General features: G+C 38.1%; 1 long non-coding RNA gene across 3 annotated transcripts; it reads left to right on the plus strand.

Annotated features, from left to right (window-relative positions):
• Positions 1 to 15: 15 nt before the first annotated feature.
• On the plus strand, positions 16 to 16,447 carry LOC116217094. Of its 3 annotated transcripts, none has more exons than XR_004161052.1 (4): positions 16 to 1,843; positions 2,558 to 2,644; positions 13,293 to 13,543; positions 14,570 to 16,447. It is a non-coding gene; the product is annotated as an uncharacterized LOC116217094 (long non-coding RNA). The 3 variants fall into 3 exon arrangements; XR_004161053.1 differs by lacking the exon at positions 16 to 1,843 and adding an exon at positions 14,008 to 14,217 and having other exon boundaries at positions 2,068 to 2,644; XR_004161051.1 differs by lacking the exon at positions 16 to 1,843 and having other exon boundaries at positions 2,081 to 2,644.
• Positions 16,448 to 19,346: the final 2,899 nt, after the last annotated feature.

Below are 19,346 nucleotides of genomic sequence, written 5' to 3' on the forward strand. Positions count from 1 at the left end.
AAACCTCCACAGAAACTGAAGTAATAGCTGGAAAATCTATGATTTTAGATGTGCTTACTGAGCTCTAGAAAGGTTTCTTAGAAGATCTTGAATATTTATATCTGAGGATTCAAAATCTGAGCCTCTTTCCTGGCCTGCAAACAGCTTTGCTTTCGAGATGACTCTTTGTGGTTTATTGTGGTGAGTTCATCAAATAACTTTCCCCTCTTCTGAGTTTAGTTTCCATCTGAGGGATAGTTTATCCCCTAGATGCTAACAAGACCAATTACACTGTTTAGAGTCTTCCAGCCTCATTTGGATGATCCCTTCAGTAAATTCCCTCCTCATGTGCGATGACTCCTCAATAAATTCTCCAGGCTGTGTTTTCACCACATTCCTTCAAAGTCTCATCACTGGTTGAGTACCTCTTGATGTATTATTGTATAAAAGTGTTGTGTTGGTGACAACATGCATCCTTGTTTGCCTGGCAAATGCTGATCTGTTTGTTCGTGCTACACCACTGAGAGTGGTTTGCCTAAGGTGATTGCTCGTGCCTTTGTGCAGTCATCATTCTGGTACCACAAACAGCCTACTCTTACCAGTCTGAGGGCAAAATGTTCTATTTGACTTTAAAGCAAGATGTTTTGCCCAGGCAGCAGGTGAAATTAATCTCCTGATCATTCCAGTGCAACTGCTGGCTGGCTATCAAGGCTCAAGCATTGGCTCGTGTATTTTGGGAGTCCTGCGGTCTGAAAAAAGGTGTAACCTACAAATGCCATTTTAGCCATACATTCATGGCACTCATTAACGAGGCAGAGGACAGAACATGGTTGCAGACCTTGGGTTTTATACCTCTGCAGTCCTAGACTTCTTCCTCTTTTGAGCAGAGACACTGACAGTCATCCTAAACTATAAAGCATAGTCATGTTAATAAAATAGTAATAATAATAATGCATAGCTAAGCAGCAACAAATAAGCTGGAGTGAGGTTACTGTGCTTTGCTTTCCCTTTCCTTTAACGGATGCCAACGCTGGCCCTCAAGTTTCAGCAGTTTTTCACCCTTTGAAAAATCCAGGCTCACCCTCCCTTTTCCTCCCCACCCCCATAATTCCCCTTGGGTATTGTCCTATTGATGTGACTTTAACCAGTTACATAAAGGTCAGTGTGCACTACTGCTCTTATGCATGTAAAGCAATGAGAATAACAGCAGTCACAATTCACTGTAGAATCCATCCCAAGTTTCGACTTTTTTTTCATAAATAATTTCAGTTCTAGTAAGTTTTGTTGTTTACATATTTTGGGGGATAGTGGTGTCAGTTTGATGGTTTAGCTAGTCAAATAACATCATATTATTTCCCTCTTAGTCTCATCTTTATCATACTCATATGAATTAAAAATGGGAACTTTTAAAGCACTTTAACTCCAAAGACATGAGAGTCTCAGGCCTACTGTGACTCCTGAATTTCCTACTTAATAAATACATGAACGAGATATGGTTTTGTATTTCCTGAATGAGAGCAGCACCTCTTTAGTTTTTTATTTTGGGACAGAATATATTAAGCTTAAATTCTGAATGAACTTGACACCAGCTTAATGTAGTAACGTGCAGAAAGTTTATTGAAAAATCTTTTATTTTTCCCTGTTCAACCTGAACATATTGTACTACTGTGCTACATAAGCTATGTGGCTTATTTTGGGGGAGTTTAGACTTTTAGGTAAGTGATAACACAAAGTATTGGAAACTTCTACTGCATTTTAAGAGTAGTCACTCTTACAAGTTTTTCACTTAATTCTTTTTTCCTACAGCAGTCTTTCGTAGCCATTCTATACTGTTCAGAGGAACAGACTTGGTTCAGCTGTGAAGGTAAATGAGACTGATGTGTTTTGTCACAGTTGGGAATGAAGACAAATTAAAACTTTTTCCATTGTAGATGTCTGTTTAGTAATGCAAAACCTTGCTTTGGGGTAAGTGTCTATAGTGGCCATTTTTTTTTTCAGTAGTCATAACATTATGATGGCTGTTGCTAAGACTGAGTTACTCTTTGTTCTCTGATAGACTGTATGAGCTGCCAGGTAATGGGCTTTGGAGTACAAAGCTTTGTGCCATTTTGCTGTTTTAGTCAGTGTTAAGCAAATGATTTCATCTCATCATATTTTTGAGTATACTTATTCTAATAGGCTGAGTATTTTCCTAATTTATCTGCTAATCACTAGAAACACACTTGGCCTCAGTTCAGAGACTGTTGTGTCCTAAATTTCAAGCTGGGATTAGCACAGAGCTAAGAAATCCAGAGCAATTCAGCAGTGAAATAAGAGCATTTTGCACACACTCAGGTGAGAAGAAGCAGGGCTGGTCCTTTGTACACTCAGCACAGTGTGTACTCATCCATGCTTGCGCTCACAAAGGTCAATATTTGAACTAGTTACTGCAACTTCCTCATCAGAATTTAATTACGAGAAGTACGAACTTATGCAATGACAGAGAAGTCAGTTTATCATACAGTTAAGTTTGTCTTGTGGTGTTTTAGAGAGATTTTTTGGTGACCTGACTGAATAATCCTCTATGCTGCCTTTGCAGTATCACTACTGTAAGTGGATTCATGCACTTTCCCTGGAATGGAATAAGATCTTCTGAAAATGTTCCATCTGGAAGGAAGCAGGAAAGGTGAGCTGTAGCTTCTATCATATCACAGATTTGTTCTGCAGAAATCTGAAGATTTTATCTGTAAATCTGGGATTACTTTAGGATCCTTTCCCCCACCTCAGTTAAATGCCTGAAAAACACTGCTCATCTTTTATTTAACATTAAATAATCCTCATTACTTATTTATGGAAATTGTGGCTATTATCAGCTTTGACAATGTTATCTATAGAACAAAATGTTTTAGAAATAAGCCTGTGTAATATAACCAAGCTGTTTTTTGGTTTTTTTTAAGCTCACTAATATTTGATCATGTTTTAACTGGATCCTGCCATGATGACAGCACCAAGAAAAATTTCTCTTAGGCCTCAGAGCATTCCGCTAAATAAAAAATGATTTCAAAACTAATCCATTTTCAAATACTATTAGGTGATTTCATAAAACCCCGAGTCCTAATTTCACTACAAATGTTAGTGCCTGGACATGATATAATGCTCTGTTTCCTGTTGTGCTATTCTTAGAGTGAAGGAACCAAGTTTCCCAGACTTCCCCAGAAATAGGCTTCTTCCCAAAAAGAAGAGCTGACAACGAGGAATATTAATGTCCCAAAAAGCTAACTCCTACTCTGCAAGATAAATAGAAATAGTTCAACCATCTGCAGTAGTGTCAGTAGAGCTAGCAAACTTATATAATGTCTAGAGTCAAGAAGAGAAGATAAAGAAATCATAAGTCATCCTATAGGCCGTATAATTCTTTGTGACATGTACAGTATTTCGGAAATTACATGTAGACTAAACATAGTTTAGTAGGTTTTGATACCTACAAGAGAAATTACACAATTTTAGCATGACTTCTCTGAGATGAAATGTCTGGTTTGATCCCTCACATCTTCATATTCCAGGATGACAGATTAGTGCTGCTAACTTTTTTTTCCTTCTAAGTTGCACAGTGAGAGCTGACTGACAAACAGCAAATGTCATTTGCCTCCTCCTCACCCTGTAACCAGAAGGTTGGGGTTAAAAGTGGGAGGGAAGAAACAGAGATGAATAACTGAGAGCGCTAGAAATTTGGCAGCATCTGAAGTCAGTACGTACAATAAAGCGCTGAATGACGCATTAAGGCGGTGGTGCACCTTAATTGCAACTTAAACATGGTAAATTATAAGATAAAAGTATTTTAGAAATTAAATCTACCCCATACTGATATGTCGCATTATCCTGGAGGGACCCAGGGCAGCCAAATGTTCTTGCAGTCTGCCCTTGGCTCCTTTTGCATTATACAAGTTCCTAAGCCAAATTTGCTAAGTTAACATCTGAGCTGTAAATAAAGATCCTCAAAGCCTACTGTGCTTTCCTTGATCTAAGAGTCCCTTCACAGTATGGCCACAATTCAACTAAGTACTTAATATGTGCTTAAATCCCACTTAAATCAATGGGATTTAAACATTTGCTTAAATGCTTTGCTGAATCTGGCCTATTAAACTGTCTATGTTAGAGATCAAAATGTAATTTATACTGCTATGATTTCTTTTCTAGTGTTACATACGAGACCCCAAACTACATTTCACTGTAGCCTTGCTTCAACCAGAGCTGGAACTGTTTAGAGAGAACGTGTTTTAATTATTTTGGGCATCAACAGCTGTAAACTCCTGATAAAAGAGGTCAAACTCTGTAGAGAAGACTGATTGCTTTTCATGCAGTATCATTTGGAAGATTAGTTATGTGCATTTTTCCTTCTTCAGTAATGTTTGTAGCTCCTGGTAAATGTGGGAACACAGAGTTTTTACAGAATGTAGATACATAAAAGTATTTGAGGAGGAGGAGAGTTACAAGCTTTTTCTTATTTGGCTGATTTGTTGGCAATCTTGCTTTTTCACAAATTCAGCTAGCAGCAGCCAGGAAGGCAGTCATCTGTAGCAGATGGGGTGGCAAGAAAGGAAGTCACCAAAAGGGTCATCAAGAATCCCCAAGTATTTTCATGTCTAGGGGAAATAGGTCAAAAATATTTCAGCTATATATATGACTATATATATATATATATATATATATATATATGTTTTTAATATAATTTAGTGATGTGTTCTTCAATGCCCTAGGAGATTGTATTGGTCTTATCACTTTTTTTTTTTGGAGAGGAGGGAGGATGGATGGTGGGAAAATGAGGACTCTTCTTGACTTTTCCTATCATACAAGCCCTCTTCTTGTAGTGGAAATCAGCCAAAAGACAGCTCATATGCCAAGAAAGCCCAGTCTAAGAGATGAGTGGAAAATAGCAGATGCTTAAATTTCTCTTGGATTTTCTCAAAGCTGTTAATACTGGTTTGTGCTTAATTAGCCAAAGAAGGGATGGACTGTGCTTCACTATTTCACATACAGATACTTCTTTGAACTTATGAGATAGCCGCCTCCGGGACGTTATTGTCTATGTATGGGAAGAGCTGAATGTTGATTTCTTACTTAAACACCACTAATAGGAGATAATTGCTGCAAAGCACTCCTCACACCCACAATGCAGCTATCCTGCCAGAATTTCCTTAAGATAAGGAATTTTAAGACAACTTTGTCTGGAAGTTTTTTTAGGAGTCTGGAAAGAAAAGATTGTCCGTGGTTACTAGGTTTAGTGAAACCAAAGACTCTCTTTTGATTGCCACTTAACTCTCCTTTAAGCAAATAGGCTTTCTGGTTTTTTTCCCCCAAGATTTCTCTGTAATTTGTCTTTAACCTCAGGGGTAGAGGTGGACAAATAAATATGTCTCTCTCTTGGGCATGAAATTACCTTTCTGTAAGGGATGTTTCCAATGGGCATCTGCGATGCTCTTCAGCTTCTCTGTGCCTCCTGAAAGGTATGAATAAGTCAGCTATTAGTGGAGGCTGTTTCAATGTGCAGAATCGTTGGGCCATATGGAAGGACATTAGAAGTAAAGAAAACCAGCAGAATAGGAAAAGCAAACCAGTTCTGGAGAGCAGAAGATGGGAACAATAAAGCCATCAATATCAAATACTGCAAGGCCATATTAAGTATACTTGTTCTTAGTGTCACTTGTTTTGTTGCCTAATTAGTTTACAACACTTGATTAGTCTATCCTTAATATCTGTCATGGCCTTTTTGGATAGCAGGCATAAATCATCTGAACACATACAATTTCTTATTACCTTTAATTTGTTCCCATAATTCGTCATGATACATTTGTATTAATCTGTATCTCATATTTATGGGAAAACAAAGCACATTCAGGACAGATTGTGATTTAAAATGAATGGATATAAAGGCAATATTTATACTAGAATAGTAAAGATAATTTAATACTAGTTTTTTTCAGCTGATGATGCATGAATTTTAGTTCTGCTTTAGCACGTACTCTAATTTCTTGAATGTTTTACATCTCTGAGAGTTATGTATTAATTGATATCAATTTTGAAGTGTTTTGTACCAGGTTTTTTGTTGTGTTGTGGGTTTTTTAAATCATCTGCAGCATGACTGAGCCAGTACAGTATTCTTGTGAAAGACAGAAAAGAATAACTTCTTGAGCAGCGAAAGTAATTCTCTTTTTGTAATTCATCTGATGATACAACTTCTTGAACTTCATGCGTTCACTGAAGAATCTTCCTTCTGCAACTTCCTTTGGTCCTAAGCTTGGATAAAAATTACCAATTCTATTTCAGTTTGCTTTGTTTATACCTCAAAGACTATGATTTATGGTTTGTGAGTGAAAGTGTTCCATGTTTTCACGTCATTTTTGAAGATTTCAAGTTTCCCCAAACATTGTATATTAACAATTACTTTCTCTCAATTGTGAAGTGTGGCTTTGAAGAGCTGCTCCCTCTCGTTCACACAGATTCTTTATTACATACTGAATTAAGTAAGAAGGGAAAATGGAGAAAGAAATTAATTTTCAATTGTTTTTTTCAAATTATCATAATTTCACTTAATTTCAAATTAAATATTAATGCAGTATTTTCTTTTAGTGAGAAATTACTTTAATGGAACAGCTTCCCATGGTAACAGAAACAAAATGATTAACTGTCCTTTCTGCTTTAGTAATGAGATGGTTCTAAAATAGTTGTTCCTGGTTCAGCATTTATCTCTCCTTTCATACAGATCTAGCACCTTCACCTCTATCTGGCCTATGATGGACCTTGTTTTGGGATATATAATTCTTACTCTTTTTACATGTTTTAAAATGCATCCGGGCTATAGGAAAGGCCCCTTCAAACTCCCTGGTAGGTAATGGGGGTAAATGCATACACATGTCTAATTTCAGTGACGCAATGACTGAAAGTGTATTCAAAAAACAAGTAACACATGTCCAAATGCAAATTCTCATGAAAAGCTTCAGAGCTTCAAAATTAGATAATTTAAATGTATTCTTGTGGTTGTTTTTCAGTTAGAAAATTAAACTTCAGAAATGTCCCCCTAGCTAAATGAGGTTTCCGCAATGTTGAAATTAATCAATCAACTCTTCAATAAGAGCCAAGCCTCAGATCCGCAGGCATGAAACAACAGCTAGTAATGACTGTATAAATTGATTTCAGAAGGTTAAATGTGCATATTCAGGGTTCAGAGAACAAAGTCTTATGGTCATATCCAAGCGGATATCTGTGTGACTCACATTACTTTGCATACCCTATAATCATGTAAATTAAGGCCCTGGGTTTAGATGAAGCCATGAAGTTTGATTTCTGTTGAAAAGTTGTGTGTGTTTGGTGTTGGTTTTTTTTCTGATGAACTAGGTCAATGGAGGTCTGATGCTGAATATTTCTGTTTGCTGCTCGGGCAGGAAGAGGAGGATAAAACCCAAAGGTACTAAGTATTTGTGAGGGTAGGGATTATGGTTGATGGTTGGTCACATTTAAAGGATAACATCAGTGTGTTACTTGTTAGACCTGGATGGAAATCAAGGCCAGTAATAGTAACTGGCTCCTGATGAGGCTATTGCTGAGGTTGACTAAGCTTACACGAATCAGACTGAAAAATGGGTACATTATAAGGACATGTGAACCTATAAGTAATCACGCCTACAGCCCAACAGTCTTTGCTTTAATGGTTATTACAAAAGCTTCCTCCAATAGAGATATGAAATAGCTTTAAATAAGTACAAGAACTCTGAAAGTTGGTAAATGCTAGGTTTCAGCCAAGGGCAGGATAGAGATGTATTTGGGAGTCTCTTGTGTAGCCTTTCATTGTGGGACTTTATAAACTAAGGCTGCAATTAGTGATGGGCTGTAATGAGATCCTGGACTGTGATGACATTTAATATCTGTTTCAGAAGATGTTCCCAGGCTAAAATCAATGTTATGTCCTTCAGACCGCAAAAACATAGAGTTATGTAAGTACATGTAGATCTTCCTGCATTGAAGTTGTTGCACTGCCTGTGCAAAAACAGTCTGAGGTAGGATGAGGTGGAATGTGGATGCAGCTGTTCATATTAAGACTGATTGAGTAAACATCTTCGGCTTAGGTTTCTGTTTTGTTGTTCTGTTGTCTTCATTTATTTCTGTTTTGGCTTAGGTTGTGTTGATCTTCCTCGTCAGGGCAAGGTTTCCAGGGCAAGGTGACTGGTTAGGCTTTCATACCCAAACTTATGTCTGGATTTGTCCTTGTGTGCTTGGCTGAACTTGTATGTAAGTCTCAAAGCTAATATCGAGTTAGGGTGTACAAGGGCCAATTAATAGAAAATACAAAGAAATAGCTCATCTATACTGAGCATGGATGATAAACAAGAACAGCTAAATGACAGCCAAATACAAGAAAGAAGACAGGTTTGGCAATCAGTGCAATCAACAGAAAAAGCTTATTTGCAGAGGAAAGAAGTGTGATGGTTTCAGATCTTCTAAAATAAACATTTCCTTTAAAAAAGTAGAATGAAAAGCAATGTGATTTGAAACGTGTTTATGCAGTATATGATAACCTAAAACTGAATGTAAGGCAAAAGGAAAACAAAAGTACCTCAAAAAAGAAGAGTTGTTTCATTTAAATTTTTCATCCTTTCTCACAGGGTTTTGAAAAATCTCGGTGAAATCTGTGTGTTTCAAATTCTGAGCCTCCAGCCCTCGGATTGGGACTGCACAGCTCCAGCTGCAATGCTGCAGTCTCTGCAGCCATCTTGCGGGGATTCTAAGCATGTTCACTGTTCAATGACTTGCTGCTAACAGCCAGCTTGCAAGCTTTATTTCCTCACCTCAGCAAATTGTGGCTGATTCAGAATGAACAGAGTCTAGTGATGTGCCGTTTTTCCCCCTAGTCACCCGAGACTTGCTAGCAGGGATGCACTGCTCTGGGGCTGCATGCAATTTCCAGGCCTCAGCCCTGCACTGGGCTCCATGAGCTGCCATGGGCTGACTGGGAGGAGCACAGTTTGGGGCTGGGGAGCTGAAAGCCTGTGCCATGATGAACCCCCAGCTTCATAGGAAGCTCCATACATTGTTTTGTTGCAGAGCTGTTGTCAGAGTCGCTGCTGGCTTACTTAAGGAGCTTTGGAAGGACAACTATTTAACAGCTTTAATAGCATTACAGACAGGCTGAAAGGCTGTCCATTTTATGCTTGCATCAACTAGATGCCTTCTATTTTCCCATTCTCTCTGATTATACCCTTACTCTTCCTATCCTGCCAACTCAACCAGCTAAATTCAACTTGGGGATGGTATTTCCTTTCTTTTCATAACTGCTTTACTCTCCTCTCCTCCATTCTTTCTTGGCACTTTGTTCTGCAAACCAGCAAAACAAAGGATACTCAGTAGAAATAGCATTCATTTTTCTGAGGGTTTTGTGTATTCAACTCCTAGGAAGGCAGAGACCAAACAAGTTTACTTTGGAAACAGATTTGTATCGATCAACACTATCAAGGGGATGTAGGTGCAGATTATTCAATTAATGAATTCTTCTCTAAGAAATATCTTACAAGGAATATCCTTTTTCTTCAAATTCCTTGAGAGAACCTTCTCAACATCTCTAGAAAGCTGACCTACTGCTATTCTCCTTCGCTTCTTCTGCTGGGTAACAGTGATAGGGTGAGAGGTAATGGCCTCAAGTTGCACGATAGGAGGTTCAGGTTCACAGAAAGAGCGATGCTGCATTGGCACAGGCTGTCCAGGGAGGTAGTGGGGCCACTGTTCCTGGAGGTGTTCAAGAACTGTGAGAATGTGACACTGAGAGACATGGTTTAGTGGGCAATGTTAGTGGTAGGTGGAAGGTTGATCTTAGATGTCTTTTCTAACCATAATGATTCTATCATTTGTGCTGGTGGTGTTCTGATTTCCATCCTCAGTTTCATCTCTTTATTTCTTTCTATGATGGGGAGAGTGGAAATGGTTTCCTGGTGGTGGCTCATGCCTTTATTCTAAATATACCCCTTGTTTATCACTGGGAGATTTATGCACTGGAAATGAAGGTTCTGTGCACAGTCTTGGGAGACTATGGCAAAAGAGTGCCGCAAGAATATCCTGACCAGAAAATCACAGAAAGATGGGTAATTGGAGAGGCTCCTTCTTGGGTTCATCCTGACTTTGGTCCACCACTGAGGGTAGCACTGTTGGCTATGATTCAGAAATGAGTACAAAGAAAAGAATTAAAATGAAAGAAATTGTCTTGCTATTTGAACAGGAAATTGCAGTTTATTGTTGCATTCATTTAAATGCTCAGTGACAATTACTCCCAACATGATGATCTTGCAATGAAAAGGATTAAACAGCCAAACCATCTACCTTTGGGGAAAAAAAGCAACATAAATTGATTTAAGCAGTTGTCAAACAGATCTGAGATGTGGGATAGGATTTGAGAGCTGAATCAAAGCTTAATTACCAAGAATGTAATATTATTGATGTGGTTATTTGGGTTTTGACAGATGTTTATTACTGAAATAAAATCTTCAGGCATCTCCATGACTCCCTGTAACTTCTGTTCCTAGGAACCTCTCAATAATTTGTCTTAATTGATAATTCATCTTCATATTGCTGAAACATTGATGGCTCGTGAGCTACCAGTGAATCTCACAGCAAATTGGGCTTTTAGATATTCTGGCATCTGGACTTTCTGGCACGTTTAGAGATGACAACATGCTGTTTATCATAACGGTCTCACAAAGGAATTGTTTTTAGATTGGTTTGGATATATCGTTCTGAGTTGTAACATCCTGAATAACTAATAATCATAGGATAACAGGATCGTCTGAGTTGGAAAGACCCTTCAAGGCCATCTGTTCCAACTCCCCTGCACTGAACAGGGACACCTACAAGTGATCAGGTGCTCAGAGCCCCGACCAGCCTGACCTGAAGTGTCTTCAGGGATGGGGCACCCAGCACCTTTCTGGACAACCTGTGCCAGTGCCTCACTGCCCTTATTGTAAGAAACTTCTTCCTTATTTCCAGAACTGAGCTCCAGCATCAGGTCTTACATGATGCGTGTTCTTCCCACTGCTGCTTGGTAGCTGATTAATTGCTACATTTCCCAATTTTATAACATCTTACCTAGTAGATGCTTCCTCTAATCAGGAGACAAATACTTCAGGAATTGTTTTTATGCCATTTCTTTCCTGAAATTCTTGCTGGGTTCTGCACTGGCCAGGGTGAGAATGTATTGTCAGTAATAGATGTGTAAGAGTTGTCTTCTAAAATGCAGACTTGTCATCCAGTGGCATCAGCCATACCCTTTCAGGTATTCTTGATTCCTGACTGATCTACAACAAATCATATTAATGCTAAATGTTCCAGGAAATGATTGCTTGTCATCTCGAATGATAGAATCTTGATTTGCTACATTCAGCTCAGATTCCAATTGTTTTGTCTCTGTGTATGTCTGTGGATTATTCTATTGGCTCTTTTTCCTTAGAGAGGTGTAGATTCCTAATCTCATTGATCTGGTTTCTTCATATTAGGTCATGTTACAAATTCCAAATCAGATTAAAGCAAAATCGGATTAGCTTCTTGTTCTTAAACAGAGCAGCTTAAATGTCTGGACCTTGTAGTTGGAAACATATATTTTGCAGCATTTATCTATTCCAATGTCCACTTGATATTTGATCTATCATTTTCTTTCAAGAAGTTTTTCCATAGTATGTAAACAGTGAATTAAACTAACAGCCAAGAAAGGAGCTTTCAGAAAGGTGCTCTGCCAGTTGAAATGACATTTTTATTCCCCCCAAATGTTTCATTTACCTTCCTCAGAATCTTCTGTGAACGTGGCATATAATGTGGTCTGGATTCCTGGCTGATTTTGTGTTCTGGCATTTACAGTATGTTCTTTGTATTATTCATCATTACAAGAAGAATTGTTTTCTATGACAGTCAGACAACAGAGTCACATTACATATTTCTGGGAAATGTGAAAAACACATTACTCATCTGAATCAGACACTTCTTTTTGTTCCAAAAGCATCTCATTTATCATGAGAACTTTACCTTTCCACAGATGATGTTTCTTAGATGAATGTATGAATTTTCTTCAGGTAGGAGTGTGTGAAGACTTTGAAGGAAGCTGCACTCTGTTCCCACCTTTTCAGCTATTCCAGGACAGGGATTTAAGTGGAAGTGGAGTTCTCATTCTATAGAAATGGTGATAATATTCTCAAGTTCTTCACAATAGGTCTCATTTGTCCCACTACAGCATTTTGAAAGCCTTTAGAGAGCGCTGAAAAAACCCACCTAAAGCCTCCAGCATACTTTGAATCAGAGCCTAAGTATCCAATCACTTAGCTTTCCCATTTATATGTTTTAATAAAAATAATATTAATCTCTCTAGACATCTATAGATACTCAGTAGTTAGCAGGGCATGGAATATTTATGCTGAGGAAGAAAGTATATAAAGTAAATACAAGATATTAAAAAAATAAAAGCCTCTTGAATGTTACAAAATTCAGGGTTTTTTTTCCCTAATTAATTACCATTTCTTATTAATGAATTTGAGGGATAGCCTTTAAGTTTTAAATGTTGATCTGGATTTCTTGTAGGGGTTTAATTGTTTATTGACTTCCACATTACCTACATGTGAATTTCGTATTCCTGCTGTTCTCTTAGCTTCCCAGCACGGCATCTCAGTGTGCAGTTAAAGTAGATGTAGTTGTTTATCAGCTAGAAAACATCACAAGTGTAGTGCAAGTAAGTTACAGGAAAAGCAGAAGGAATAGCATCAGTAAAGTCTATGTGAGCCAAGGCCACTGCTCTAGGATGGAGACCTAGACCCGAATTACACCGATTCCTAGTTCAATAGCCGTGATTGTCAGTTTGATAATGACAAAGAACCAAGCTGACCACACGGTGGAGCCTCCTGCTCTCTCTGCAAGAAGTGTGCAGCAGATCTGCCGGATTCCTTCAGACGGGAGGGAGATACCAAGTCCTCTAAGTTCCCCTCTGAAACTCCGTTCTTTACGTGGGGTTTTGTCCCTGTTCTGTGTAGCGAGAAGTGTACCCACAGACTGTTTTTTCAGCTCTGGAAACTACATTTAAATATGAAGTTACCAATGCACTTAATTCAGACCAACAAATTCCAGCATGACGGTTGTGCTTAGCCTACTGCTGCATGCAGGTGTAGGGGTCCTGGGTCTACTTTTCATAGCCAGGCACATCGACTTCAGATACATACTGTTACATGTACAAACCATAGCAGCACACCATTCTCACCCTGTTTCCTCACTGGGTTTCTGCCTGTACAAAGCTCGTTATATACTTTGCTTTCTTCCAGACTCGTTTTGTATAGCACTTGACTTGGACCACATTGAAGGGAAAGGCTCAGGAGCAGCAGCAGATGCAGGAACATTAATAAATTGCTAATCTGTCCTCATTAACAAAGAAGTCCTTCCAGAGTGGATATTAAGACAAAGAGCTTTTGGCATTTGCGCAGACTTCAGTGAACATCTGTTTTTCTGATGTCAGAAGATTCATTGTGTGATAATGGAAGCGAAGCCTCAAAGGAAAATCCTTTTGCTGATAAAAGTAAGACTTTTTTTTTTTTAACTACTTTTAAAGAACTAACTCTGGCTCATGTTCCTTTTCCTTTTTTCTTTTTTTTTTAAGATTACTTTTGTTGTTTATATTATCTCACTCTCTCTCTCGTGCTTGAAATTAGAATGCAAATTTCAAGGTCTATCTGTACGTACAAATTGCACAGGCTGAGCTAAATAACTCCCTAATCTGGAGTTGGTTCAGCTTAGTTCTTTAGGTATTTAAACCAGTTACCAAAACTTAGTCTTAGTTACAGCTAAGGTGATTTAGGAGTATATAAAGAAATTGCACTTATGTAATTGAACCTGAAAAAAAAAAGTTTCAATTCCTTTTATACAATTTCTATGTTTTCATCTTGGATATATTCTTGAATTATAAAGAGAACTGGGTATCTTAAGACTTTAAGAACATAGGCTTTTCAAAAAATATGTGAAAATGAATTTTTGTGAGCACAGGAGAACTTCATGATGACACCATCATAAGGAAAAGGGGAAGGAGAGCGAAACATGAAGCTGATCACCGTACTTCTGCTGTGCAACATCAATGAAAAACTAAATAATAATAATAGGTTGTGATCCACAGTCCTTTTACCAAGGCTTAAATTGCTTTGCATGAGCTGAGCCTTGGAGTCTGCCTATGTGCATCTATAGAGCACGTATCACATGGTATGTAATTTAGCTAAGCCTATACTGTCTATTAAGGGGCTTTCTCAAAACATTTCACCTATTGAACATATAAAAATGCCACGGGAGCAGTGAATGCAATATATAAACTTAAGAAAAACGGCGTTTTTAATGTGTGCTGGCAGGGAGAAAAAATCACAACCACCGAGAGAGTCTTTACGCTCACTCCACCTCCATAATATGCACATTAATATTTAATTTAGTAGCAGCGTAAGGCACAGGTTTTTGCATCGTGAGGTCCTTTGGGGGAAAAGATTATTTGAGATTATTTGAAACACGGAGATTCCAACTGAATTATAACTTTTTTTGTATTGTTTTTATTGTTCTTTTGCAGTGAAGATTCCCCTGCATCCAAACATGCCAAAATCCCAAGACTTTTATCCTGTAAAAAATGAATTAAGAAAACATCTTCCCTTGAAAACGTGACAGTTTTCTGTGCTCCCATCTAGAAAGGAGGTTACAAACACTTAATGCAAAGGCTGTGGGCCTGATTCATCATCTGCTGAAGTCAAGGGCAAATGTGTGATTTTGTTCATTATAGTACCTTTCATCTGTTCAGCTCAATCACATCAGAACATTCAAAAGCTCTGTAGCTGTGTCTTTTCCTTTTGAGAATAAAAAGCTATTATGAGAAAACTTGTTATGTTGAAAAACTGGTACTAATGGAATTAAATGTCCAGGTTAACCTTAGTAGAAATGTTTTCATTGAGATAACTCAATTTAATACGACATAATAGAATTTTCTAGTATATGTTAAAATCCAAATGAAGATGTGTAAAAGTAAAGAATGAAATCCCTTTGAGAAATCTGCTTAAAGCTGATTGATTGAAATTGCCATAACCTTATAACCCCTTATTCCTGTGATGAGATAATGATACAATACTGAAGCAGGTGACTTAGTGATGTATGCTGCACTCAGATCCTTCCTACCTGGTGACATTTATTGAAAGCTGACTGCTGAACTTTGTTCTATGCCTCGTGCTATCTATCTGCCTTGGAGATGCTGGATGCTATAATTACATTTTGCTTCATTTCCTGTATAATTTATGTGAAAACTCCTCCATGGTAGGAAAGTACAAAGTCCAGATAACGACAACATGACAACGTATATGATTTGATGGTTGTTGAGATTGCAGCTAGAGCTGCCCGTGACTCAACTACTTCCAAGGTCAACCAACACAAGTGAGCTCAAGCAGCACGGCACTTTGGAGGCTGTATAAAACAAAAATGTTTTGCTATGTTTAATCAACATCAATCTTAACGTCATTATTCCTATAAACTGAGGTGTGTCTTACGGGTCGAGAAAGGAGAAATGGTGAATCTGATTGGGTTACGGTGACATTTAGCCTGTAGCATGCTGCCTTTGTGTAAAGATACTAAGAATGGTTTTGTGCCAGGGCATAATGTTCTGAAGTCTCCAAAGCTTTGGTATTTGTTTTATTATGCTTGCCAAGTTTCTTTTTTGGCAGTGATACTAGATGGGTTTTTTTAAGTAATATATTTCTTAATGCCAGATGCGATTTTTTTTTTCCTTAGAAAACTTTTCTAAATAAATCATTATGCTACCATTTCCTCTCATCACCAGCCTGGTCTAAATTACATCTAGAGATAATCAGCTAGATTTGTTTCCCAGGCAAAGGATATTTTGTCTTCATTGTGCACTGTTGAGATGGTTTGTGGACCTGATTTAGGTAGAATTTCTGAATCCTGGCTTAATGTCACAAACTCTGTATATGCTGGCTGCCTTTCCTTGTATTTTTACCATATGCTTTATTTGCTGAGAAACAGAAATGGGCCACAAGGCCATTACAAATGAGCATGTTGGCCACTGAAAGCTGCGAGTGATTTGCTTGTTTTGCTTATTATTCCTTTGACATAAATCCACCATACTGTGGGGAGGGATGAGCGCTCCCAACTCTGTTCATCCTCCTGGTTCGTTCTCACCACCTCTCCTGCACTCACAGTAAGAATTGTGTTGCTGAATGGTGGCTGAATCAAAGAACTGATCTGCTGAAAGCTACTCTGAGAGGTGGGAACTGAGAGGGGATTCTCAGAAAAATTATGAAGAGGTGCTGAATTTTTCCTTGGACAGAAGATGATTATCATTTGCTGGTACATACAGAGTATCTAAAATGACCTTCTAAGTGATTTGTCAATAGAATTAATAACATTCCTTATGCAATAAGTTTAAATTACATGGATTTCATCTTTCCTTTTTTTTTTTTTTGTAGCTCTGATCTCTGAGGGGCCAGGAGAAAAGATCAGAGGCTTTACTACTGGTGCTCCAAAGGCCTTATCTTTGCTGAAAAGCTGCTCAGTTTCAGGTCTCCCTAGCTGAAGAGCTTCATCCCATTGCAAAGGGATGCAAAACTGAATGTGTGTTTTACTGAATATTAGAAATGGTGCAAAACTTATTCTAATGTTTAGAGGACAATGAAAACCAGATTGAACTGAAACAAAATTTCTGCATGTCAAACATTGACAGTTCTTCACGTCTTCTTCTTGGGCAAAATGTGATAATCTAATGGAAAAATATGTTTCCCAAAGACTTTTAGAAGCAGTTGGGCAAATTCAAGGTTTTCATCTCAATCAAACAAAACAAAAACAAAACAAAACAAAACAAAAAACCCAACAACCTATTCAGTTACTTTTGAACTACTTTTCCTCTCTTTTCTCCTGAAATGTGATTTCTTTTAATTATTATTATTATTTTAAATGTTCTAAAATTGTCTTCTGTATTTTCAGTGACTCCCAAGGTCTGGCTTATAATGACTCACGTAAGCCTGGAAAATAATTTAGTTACAGTGCTTTCAGAAAGGTCTCTGTTGAAATGAATATGTCTGTAAGATGCACGTCATACTCCTGGTTAGACAAAGCTGCACAAAGCACAGATTCCCTCATAGAAGGAATTGCTGCATTCTACCGCACCTGAAAAGTAAGTTTTCTTAGGTTCCTAGTGACTTACTTTCTTGCTACTTGAAAGTAGAAAGCTTTAATTTATAGGTGCAGTGCCAGGCAGAGAGAGGCTGTGCTGCAGACCATGTGCATCGCTTGCATTGGCTGTAAAAGCTGATGGGTTGTGCTTTACCCTACCGTGGGTCCTGAGTGTGGCTGATCCCTTTGTCCTCAGCCATTCTCAGGCTGTAAAATACACGTGTAAGCATTTGCCTGATTTTGTTCTTGACAGTTTCTTGAATGTGATTTACGCTGTTGTGGTTTGTACTGTCACAGAAATGTATATTTCAGAAGTCGTGCCTGATCATCTAATGAATAAAAATAGTCCTATTATGATGATGTAAGAGCAGTTAACTACTCAGGGAGCTTTTTAAATGAGAGATTTTTTTATGTGGGATGTGCATCCACAAGAAAATTGAACCACAGTGAGAGTAATTCCCCTTGATCCGAGGGTGACATATGTCAGCCAGGGCTACTAGTGTGCAGGAACTGAAGAGTAAACCTACTGTATGAAATAAAGCTGTGCAGACAAACTCATGGGGAGGCACTGATTTGATACAGCCCAATAGAACAATTTTCTCCCAGTAAGTGAAGAAAATATTTTTGGCACTGTTACCCTTGAATCCCATCTGTTCTAATCCATCTGCTCAGCTCTAAATATCTTTAGGGGCTAAACAGGTGAACTAAACCTTCTCTGGCCCAATATAAAACTTCTTGTCCTGTCCAATGGACAGTACTCTCTTTTTACAGAGGTAACTGAAAACATTCATAACTTTTGAATTTTCACTTTAGTATTAGGAGTTGAATTTCCCAAGTAGGGAAATGTTGAAAAGGTCCAAGTTAAATTATAGTGGTGGAAAGATGGGAAGTTTACAGTGAATCTCTAAAGGAATGAACAAGCACAAAAAGCTTTTTTCTTGAATTATCAATGTTTATAGTTTACCAGCTTGGGTTGTGTTTGTTTTTTTTTTTTTGTGGCTAACTGTTTGAAAATGCAAAATGGTCTTATGCATCAAATGTGAGACTTCCTATTACACACAGATAGCTGCCATTATACATCTTGCAGTAAAAGGTTATTGTCCTGTTTTACATCCACTTAATGGCAATTGAAGTCTAATTTATAACCACTATAGTATTCATTCAGAGTAAACAAACCCCAGTATGTTTAAAGATTCAGCAGAGCATATGGGTACAGGCAGCTGTGTGTTGTGGCTGCTGGACTGTCTGCTGAGTTGAAAAGCAAACCTAAAGCCCAGCTGCGGATCTGAGAGAATCCTTCCTTCCTAAGAGAGCAGCCATTGCAAGGGTTATGGGCCAGAGGGGATGCCACCAACTTCAGAGATAAGGTCCTGGAGCCTGCTTTCTATTTTCTCTTAATAAGCACTGTGCATCCTTCTGTCAGATGGGCTCTGAATTCATGAGTCTCTGGCTGCTCATTGTGCTTTTAGTGCTTGGTAGTAAATTCACATGATAGATGAGATTCTAGCACTGGCACTATTAGAGTCGTATAAATGTCAGGCTTAAATTGTTGCCTTGTTTTAAGATTTTAGGCTTTCTTCTAATAAAGAGAAAGTAAATTAATATATTCCCTGTTGACATGTTAAGATATGTCAGCTAATTAAAATCCATATAAATCATGAATGTTGACATTTTAATGTATTTGGTGCTATACCATCATCACATAAAAGGATGCTGCTTTCTCTGTGACCTGTGTAATCACAGGGAACTACAAATGATGTTAAATTTTAATCTATGGCTCCTTCAGATGAAAACTAGTGCATCTGGAAGCCCAGGGTCTGCTAGGAAGTAGGAGCAGTGAGGCAGAGGCAGAAAAAGTTGGATTTAACACAGTCAGTTAGCCCTGATGGGACAGATTTGTTAGATGCTCTGCTTGTCTGGCTCAGAATAGTATTTCTGTATGATACAGGGTGACAAAGAGCCATCGCCACTTCTCATTGCTTGAAATGATGCATCTATAGAAAAAAAATCAACTTTCTAAATGAGAGCAATGAGTAGATGTAACTGGAATAAGCAGAAAACTAATGGAGTTGAACAGGCTGGCCTGAATAGAGAGGCACTTATTCTCTTGAGCACAGCAGCAGAATGTTGCCCCCAATTCTGTGCCATTGGCCATAATGCAAAGGCAAATAACTAAC

Source organism: Meleagris gallopavo, chromosome 12, assembly GCF_000146605.3.
Source record: "Meleagris gallopavo isolate NT-WF06-2002-E0010 breed Aviagen turkey brand Nicholas breeding stock chromosome 12, Turkey_5.1, whole genome shotgun sequence".
Lineage (NCBI taxonomy): Eukaryota > Metazoa > Chordata > Aves > Galliformes > Phasianidae > Meleagris > Meleagris gallopavo.